The sequence below is a fragment of the Clupea harengus genome, chromosome 19 (assembly GCF_900700415.2).
Source record: "Clupea harengus chromosome 19, Ch_v2.0.2, whole genome shotgun sequence".
Taxonomy (NCBI): Eukaryota; Metazoa; Chordata; class Actinopteri; order Clupeiformes; family Clupeidae; genus Clupea; species Clupea harengus.
In genome coordinates this window covers 19902747-19912389 of record NC_045170.1, presented here as the reverse complement: position 1 = coordinate 19912389, position 9643 = coordinate 19902747, and positions in this window count along the sequence as shown.

Here is a 9643-nt window from a genome sequence, read left to right as displayed (position 1 = left end):
ATGCCTACTATGCTGGTCAATACTTAACAGTTGGGCTACTTAAGTAAAGAACAGTAACTGACGACCAAGGGCAGTTATGTACACTCACCTCTAATAATGAACTATGCAGTCTGCAAATGTGCATCTAAGTATATGGGCAAGTAGACCTATCTAAAATTTCAGTAATTCAACTTCATTGTAGCATTTCACATAGCACTTTCCCTGTTTGCCACTTTGAAAGTTTTTATCACTATTGTCATAGCCTACTGCTGACAATTTTCTTGTGACAGTACATCCATTTCCTGTCGAATGTTTGAGGGTGTTGGCCTACATACATTAGATACAAGCTGTCAGGAAGTTTGGTGAACTGAACATGCCTTATGAGATCAGCATAGTTTCGGAGGCATGCAGGGGTAAAACTTCTGGGTTCTAGAGCGGGAGGGGGGAATGCACAGAGGGGTAGAGGCAAAGTGAGCACATTCCATACGCAAAGCTGTGAGCAGAGATGACCAAGTGAGAGAGAGAGAGAGAGAGAGGGGGGGGGGGGGGGAGAGAGAAAAGGGGGCAGAGCTGGGCTTCCAGAAACAAATGGAAATCTTTAGTCCAAGAGAGGTCTGCACTGCAGTGCTGTGACCGGCGCCTCACCTCTCGTGTCCCTCTCAGATTCAGGCGTATCAGTCCCTTCCTCCTGCCCATTGAGGACATGACATGTCATCCTGCCAATGCCTCCTTACAGACTTCCCCATTTTGCTTTCACGTCCACCCACTCACTTACTTGCTTTCTCTCTCTGTCTCTCTCTCTCTATCTCTTTTTCTCTCTCTCTCTGCTGTGTGTGTGTGTCTAGCAGTAAGTGCTAGTCTACACTTTGGCTGTTTGGTTGGAAAATGTCTGGCTTATTGTGTCCCTCAGGAGCCTCGGATTGCATGTAACATGTACTATAGATTCAGGTGCCTCATTTGATCATTACAAGATGTCTCCCGTTGCTCCAAAACCCATTCATTTAAAATTCATTACATAGACTAACAATTCCATAGAAAAGATTAGAGATTAGATTGAGATCAGTTTTTGTTGTTGCGATAATGAGAATGACAACAGATAACTATTAATTATAATTGATATAACTATTAGTTATCATTGCAATTAGGCTAATTATGTAGGCTAAATGAGGGCAACAAAATGTAACCCTAAATAAAAGTAATTAAGTAAGGTTTTTTTTCTGTTTCAACTTTTGCCCAAAGGCTTTCTCTGCGCACAAGTCCATGGCTTGACATTGGCAAGGTGGTCCGCCCCTTTTTCGCAGGCCACGTGTAAGCAATGGCTAGGCCTACCTGAGGGCTGTCAGGCTCAGCCGATGTGCAGTTATCCTAGTCCACCTGCATCCGCCCCTCTCTCTCCCGCCTCCCCCAGGGTCCACTCTATGGGTCCACTCCACTCTGTGCAGCGTTGCTAGGCAACAGCGCGAGGAAGGGAGTGAGGCTGCAATTGTTGAATTGGAATTGCCAGAGAAAACAGTCGGAGTCGGGAAATAAGACAGGGAGGCAGGCCGTAAGCTGTGAACATTGCATGGATGCGGAATAAAGACACACATTAGGCTATCACGAAACTCAATGTAAAAGAGCAAGCAAAAACGCAAGCAAAACACTTTCAAAAAACATTCTTTAAGGTAAGCTATTTTTGACAAATGAAATAGCCTAGCGTACTACAACTCCAAACGACTAGCAACTGGAAACTACAGCGTGTGCGCGTCACGAACACTCCAACTCAAACTACTCCAAATGTAGCCAAGGCATGTGGAAGACCTTGTGCTATATAACAGTAGCCTACAACTTGTATAGAGCCACTATGGCAGAGAATATTAGGTTAGGAAATTTAAAAGATATTTTACTGAGGAGGAGAGCATTTTAATGTTAAATTAGTCTTTAAAACTAGTGAAACTGAATGTGTTAACCTGTTGGGTTATTATTTTGTGACGTAAAACTAAATTCCATGTGGCAACTAGAATTAGAATGACAACATTGCTCTCTAGTGGTGATTTTGTTCACTACATCTAATTTCAACCCAACCCCAACTATTAGTGTACCGCTCCTGTGATTTCTTAAAATTCAATTGTTTTCTTATGTTAATCACCTTATCTGCACTGTCTTTTAAGTGGTAAACAAATGGTAGGCCAATTAGAAATACAACTCGTAACATACAAACTGATGATTTACCTTAAGCATGCATTGATAGCCTATTACAAAGCCTACACTGTCTTTATTCAGCTTCCTTTTTTGTCCTGTTTGTTTTGTTTGTATAGGCTAACCTAGGCCCTATGATGAAGGAATGAAAAGACAATCCATGGCCTAATCTTTCTTCCTGCGCAGTACGTCTAAGTTTTGATGTAGGCATACACTACATAATATAGTATAACATTATAATTTTATTTTAAGATACATGTTTTATTAATCCAATTAATTCTCTTAACTTGGTGTATAGGTCAGCGGTCTTGTGCCATGCCAACATTTCAGTGTGATGCCATTAGGTCAACTACATTATAGGCTACTTTAACAATGTTATGCGCAGTTAGGCTAATTCTTCTTTCCACCACAGGAGGGTAGCAACGAATTTCTTTGAAACCTCCCCTTTTAAAGATCCATCTTGCATCTGTGAAAGAACGGAGGAAGGACAGAAAAGTCAGCGCTCAAGATAATATTGGTTTCTGAACATCTTAAACACGTAGGCCTATTTCCACAGTTTGATTCCTCTTAATATCACTGCTCTGTGACTGCTGTTCTCCGTGCCCATTTATGGCAGTCTAAGTATAGCAATAAGATTTTGACAGTGATTGTCACCACAGTGGTCATGACCACAAAACGTGATTGACATGAATATGTAGTCAACATATCTGCGCGCTGTTCGCTCTCTGTCCCCCTGGGAAGAACTTGTTAGGGAGAACTTTGAGCTGTCAATCAACATCACAACAGCAAAATGTAGTTCTTTCAGACTCTCTCTCCCACACTCTCTCTCTCACACACACACACACACACAAAAAGAAAAATGTAAGAGCATTGATATTTGATAGTCAGTTAGGCCATCATTCTCAAGGCACCTCTCAGTCGGTTGGATATATTTAAAGGGAAAAGTAAAAATCATTAAGTGCAATAAGTGAATGCAATTAAAAAATTAAAAATCAATGAGTGCATCATGGAGTTGTACGCCGAGTAAATCATTCCTTGTTGTGCACATACAAAATCTGGTTGGAGTATTGTGTCAACATATAGCATAGGCTATAATTTATATTCTACCTGGTGCATTTAAACATACAGAAAACCTATTTAGGCACACTCTTCTTCATTCTCTTTAAATGTTGGCTCAGACATGATGACTGCAGTCCTTGGCAACAGGCCTGTCAGTGCAATTCCCTCATTCATCATTTTGAACACGATGCAGTTTTTGATCTGCTAATACGATTGAATCCCAAACTACAACATGCTACTGCTACACTCGTTGTGTGAAAGCAGATAAACACGATGGGACAAAACAAGGTGATCTCGTGTTCACTGGAACTTCCATGGAACACAAGTGTGTGTGTGACTTTGTGCTGGTATGAGTGTTCACCTGTATGTGTGGTTGCGTCAGTGTGAATGTATGTGTGAGGATGATGTCTACGAATGTGTGTGTGTCAGTGTGTGCATGACTGTGTATGTTAATGTATGTATGTGTTACATGCATGTCAACCAGTCTATTTTGCGTGTACATGTGCTTTTTGTTTGTGTGTATCTGTGTATACCCGTATACATGAGCTCACCAGTGAATTTGTGCATTATTGTGCATGTGCTTTCTGGCATTTGAATGAATGTGTGTGTGTGTGTGTGGCACGCGCATGTTTGCGTGTGTGTCTGACTGACCGTGGCGTCAGCGTGTCTCTGTCTCTGGCGGGTGAGGCTGTGATAGATTTACGGCCGATCTTGTGAATGAGGCTTTTTTGGCAGCCGGGCGTGTTGTTCATAAAGTGAGTGTGCGCTTTCTGCTGAAGGGAAGTGTTGACAGGAGAATGCAAACCTGTTTTTATTAACCCCTGGCATGCTCCAGGGATCCACACATCACCTAGTCATCAAGCAACAACAGGACACCCTGCTGCCACCTCAAGAATACATTTCAACCCAGGAAATAAAACACTGTAAAGTTATATTATTTATAACTGTAAGGTAGAAATTATATATATGATTTATTATCATATATATTATATAACACACACATATATATATATCTCTTTGTCCAACACTTATGTCTGTTTTGGTTTTTCTGTCTTTTTTTCCCTCTCTGTCTGTCTCCTGTCTGCCTTACTTTTCCTTTATGTTCCTATCGTTGTCTCTCAACCCCACTTTGTTTCCAGCTTAAGTCGCGACTCATAATGCTTTCATCGCTACACCGTGGTAAAGTTATGGCCCTATATGATGTAATGCCCAAACTATGCCTGTGCCATTAGCCCGTAGGTGAGTGTAGATTATTTATCTATCTGAGTGAGCGAGTGAGCGAGCGACAGACGCATAGGGGTGTTAAGGGATGAGTCTATGGCTTGTTAGCTGCACCAACGCGTGTGTTCTGATTTACTGTTGACGAATGCGCACCTCCTGTACATGAGAGAAGAGGTGTGTGTGTGCAGGGGGGGTGGGGGTGGGGGTGGCCAAGCATAACCCCAGCGGAGCTATAATGTGTGTATAAAGAAAAGCTTTTGCGTGTAAATGCTGTGTGTAAATCCATCACGGCAAAGGAACACTACTTGTCAAAAGGCTGGCCAGGACTGCCAGTGCTGTCTCTCTCTGCTGTTAGTTTTGATGGATGTTTCCTCGTGGCTGGAATTTAATGTCTGACTAGAAGCACAAAACAAACCGGCACCGAAGCCTCCCATTTCAGACACTTTCTTGCCAACCTGGGTGCCAAGTCAGGGTGTGTGTGCTGGTGTGCCTAAAGAAGTGAGTGTGTGTTTGTGTGAGTATCATTCTGTGTGTGCGTGTGTGTGTGTGCGTGTGTGTGTGTATGAGTGTGTGCCACAGTGTTTGCCAGTATCGGGCTTTTAGATCAAGTTGCATATGTTGGAGCACTCTCAAGAGGAATGTTACTAGGAACTTTACAATGTTGTGCTGTGTGTGTGTGTGTGTGTGTGTGTGTGTGTGTGTGTGTGTGTGTGTGTGTGTGTGTGTGTGTGTGTGTGTGTGTGTGTGTGTGTGTGTGTGTGTGTGTGAGTGATGGATTACCGTGGTCTATAAATGAACACTCTCATGTGTTTGTGTACCCATTGTAGTTCCGTAGGTGTGTACTCCACTTCTGAGTGTATGGCAATTTGGACATAAGAATGTATAATCCTGTTTGCTGGTAGTAGGAGTCTAGCAAGCGCTCCGGTTTCATAGAATGTTTTTTCTAAAGTCTTGTGTCTGGGGATAAGAGGAGATTCTTTAACGGTGACTTCCTTCAGTCCTTATTACTCCAATCTGACTGATAAAAGGGTATAGGAGGCTGATGACCTATGTTTAGGGGCAGGAAATCTTCCAACCTTGAAATTGGCGCTTCCTCAAGCATAACATTGGATTGTATTGATGCTTACACAAATACAGTGTTGTGAACAAGAACGAGTGCTTGTGTTTGAGAGGTGGGATGGGATGAAGAATAAGGTTCTCGTTCAGTCAGAAGTGTTTTGGAAAAGTGTTTGTTTCAGCCGGTCGGGACAGGTTGGCACATCAATGCGTTTGCGGAGAGAATGTTCAATTCATCAAACTGAGACAGTGGAAGAGCCTCTGTTGCCACTTGTCAAGGACGCGAAGACAGACATATGTGCACTTGACAAACACACACACACACACACACACACTCACACACACACACACACACACACAAGTTTATGAAGTTAGCTCAACCTATGAAGTCACTGTTAATAACCACTCGCTAACCACAAAACACAATGACTGGTGTGTTTGATAAACACACACTCGCACTTACACATACAAACACAGACACACGCACAAATAACGGGCTCGCCTGACAAATACATACACACACACACACACACACACACAAACAGAGAGAGAGAGAGAGAAAGAGAGAGGGAGGAGAGAGAGAGAGAGAGAGAGAGAGAGAGAGAGAGAGAGAGCAAAATCAGCAAAAGGTTGCAGGTCGTCATGACTGTATGCTTGGAACCAGTCGTTCCCGGAGCCATAAACCAGCAGAGAGTCATGGCAGCGCCTGCATCTTCTAGCCTTATCGTTTCATCAAGCTGTGCTCTTCCTTCAATTAGAAGATTAAACAAGTGACAAAAGTCCTCCATCACGCTTAATTACTGTTCATTCTTTTGTGGGAGCCCAGATTGGAGAGGGGGGGGGGGCGGCGGGTAGAATCATCACGAGAGCAAACCAATTCATAAATTCGGGCTTGGTTTCCTCCGCATCAAATCTTCACCCTCCTCCCCTCTCTAATGACCCTCTTTCAGTCTGCCTCTCTGTCTCTCTCCCTCTTCCTCTCTTTCTCCCTTGGTCTCTCTTTCTCTCTCTCTCTCTCTCTCTCTCTCTCTCTCTCCCTCTCTCCCACCATCTCTCACAAACACATTCACGCACACACAAGCACTAAACGCATATGCATACAATGCACACCTACAGCCATTTCCATGCCATGTCCAAACCTATATTGAGAGGAGAGCAATTTGACTGGTCCACAAATCAACTCCGACCCCCCCTCTGCCCCCTCCCCCCACACCTCCGGAAAGCTATTACCCCTCCTGCAAGACCAATTGAGCGGCACAACAGCTCTACAGTGACCTCATCAGGTGAGTCCTTTATCAGGATCAAAGGAGGTAGGCCCACATAAAGAAGGCCACTGCTGAGGTAAAAGCATGCCCCCCCCCCCCCCTCCATTTTGTTCTTAAATGTGCTATTGCCGTCCACAGGGCTGGCTTATTGCCTCCCCGGGGTGCAGGTCTGTTTCCCCGGAGACACCTTTTAGCCCTGGGGCAGGACGAGATTGGTTAATTGCCTTGGGAACCAAACTTGCCCCGGCGAACAGGCAGCAACATGCGTTTACCTGACAAGGGTAACCTGAGAGAGAGGGAGGGAGGGAGAGAGAGAGAGACAGAGAGAGAAAGATGGGAAGAGAGGATAAAACAATTGTGTTATCATAGTGATGTTAATGGATTTAGATGTAATTAACATATGATTGGGAAACTAAAGCCAGAGGATATGGACTCATTAGTAAGTGTTGACAAATCAAGTCAAGCTCACTACACAATGCAATTAATTGTTTTTTTTGTTTTGTTGTTGTTGAGTTGTTAGTAACCAAAATGCACAACACAATAGAACTCACGTAACTACAGAACTCACTCCGTTGATCTGTTTCTCTCCATTATTTATTAATACATGAGTTTGACAGTAGATCACCCCTTACACAAGGACAGTCGCATTTTACACTAAAACTGATTTTGTTTACAACCAGCGGCGTCTGGATTCAGCGAGTTGAGAATAAAGTCGGCCCCTGCACCTGTGTCCCAGGGCCCCACCTGTCAGTCTTAGGCGCACCAGATGTCCGATGCACTGTAGTAGCACACTCCGACTCGGGGGGCATTGTGGAGGGGCATGGTGTGGTGGTGATGGTGGGGGGGGGGTCATTTTGGGGTTCCCCTAATGCACATTTCCACCTCTGTGTATCCCCAAACAAAGAGGGCCAATCTGGTGCCGCAGAGAGCTGGGCAAGTGTGCAATCAGAAAACAATCGGGGTCTTTGAGAAGTTAAGTGCGCATTGTGATGCTAAGGAGGGCTAGAAAAGCGGTGACTAATTACACAGCATTCAAGGGACACCTTTCGGTCTTTAGTCTGCAGTGACCACAATGGAGGGAGAGGGGAGGGAAAGGCAGTGGCGCTAGTTATTTTACAACAGCCATCTGAGTTTGCCTCACTTCAAAAGGAGAGGAGAAAAGAAAGAGAGGGAAAGAAAGAGATAGAGAGAGAGAGAGAGATAGAGAGGAAGGGAGGGAGGGGGAGGAAAGAGGGCTTGGATGTCCTCCAGTTACCCCCCCCCCCCCCCCCCCCCCCCACACACACACACATACACACATGCACCTAAAAAAATCCTTTAGTTTGAGCGCTAGGCCTCTCCATCCAACAAACTGAGCATGAAGAGCATTAAAGAACATCCTGTTGAGTCCGTCATCATCCACAACGCAGTATTAAAACCACTTCATTTTTCTCTCTCACTCACCCTCTCCCTCTCTTTTTTTCTCTCTCTCTCTCTTTCCTTTGCACTTGTTCACTCTCCCTCTCATTTTTTCCAGCCTTTCTGTAAGCGTTTGCAGACACCTTCAGATAAATGACACCGGTGCAATCTCTCAGAATTCCTCCAGCCATAAGTCATGTCATCGCTCTCGCCGGACGCCATGTTTGCAGGACTCGTCTGCTTTCCCAATCAATCTTACGGTCATTCTTTTAATCGGAGATGTTTAACCTTGATCATTTGCAATGTCAGGCCTGTCGAGCTCATCCGGATGAAGCTGCAGTTAAGGTGTCCATCCTTCCGCCGGAGACATGGGAAACCCTCAGGGTGCAGAAGAAGGTTTCAGCAACACACACACACACTCGCACACACACACACACACACACGCACACACACACACACACACACACACACACATACACACACACACGTTAACAAACACATTTGAATGCACACAGATATACACTGAGTCACACACACTAACAGAAAGACAGATACACATACAAACAGACACTCATCAATACACAGATGTACTCACTGACCCCCACACCAAACTTCACACCTCCTTTTTGCTGTCCTTCATTATTCTACGTGGTGTCATCATAGACTATTATGAGCCACTGAGCCAACTAATGATTGAGCACTGATTAGCCTTAGAGCAGATAGAGAAAGAGTATTTTTTAAATGTCAGACATCTAAAGCAATAAATCACATGACCTGACAGAGGAGAGGACTAGGAGTAAGAATGAGAAATCTAACCAGTGTCACTTCAAAGCAGACGGAAGGAAGGAAGAAAGGAAAGAGATAGAGTCTCAGAGTCATCATACAGCAAAAAGCGCTCGCTCTCTCGGTCTCTCTCGCAGAGCTGCATTTCCCCAAGTTGAAGCACTTTGATGGCTATCTCAGGTTAATTTGTTTCCCCTTTAGGCCCTGGCTCTGCAACATTCTCCCTCCCTCAGATGAGATGGGACGGTAGATTAGGCTCCGGCCAGGGAGAGGTGAACCAGGGGCCACAGCTCTGGGAAGCTGACCCCTGGTTGTCACAGAGCCTCCACGACCAGCTGACCCCAGCAGCACACTGGCCAGATACCTTAGAGAGCGCGAGAGAGAGAGAGAGAGAGAGAGAGAGAGAGAGAGAGAGAGACAGGGTGAGAGAGGGAGAAAGAGAGACTACTGCAGAGGATGACACAGAAAAAAAGAAAGGCACCTTATTCAACCCAAGGCAGAGACAGTGCAGGAGACAGACAGAGAGAGAGAGAAAGTGTGAGAGATGTCACCGAGGCGTGTATGGTTGAGGAAACGGCACGTTGCAGTTCAAAGCTTGAACAGACACATATGTGTGGAAAAGGTGCTGAAATGTGGCGGTGCATGAAAGGAGGCCATAGAGCACCTGAGTGACAGGGACTAAACCATGACAGACAGGAACTAAA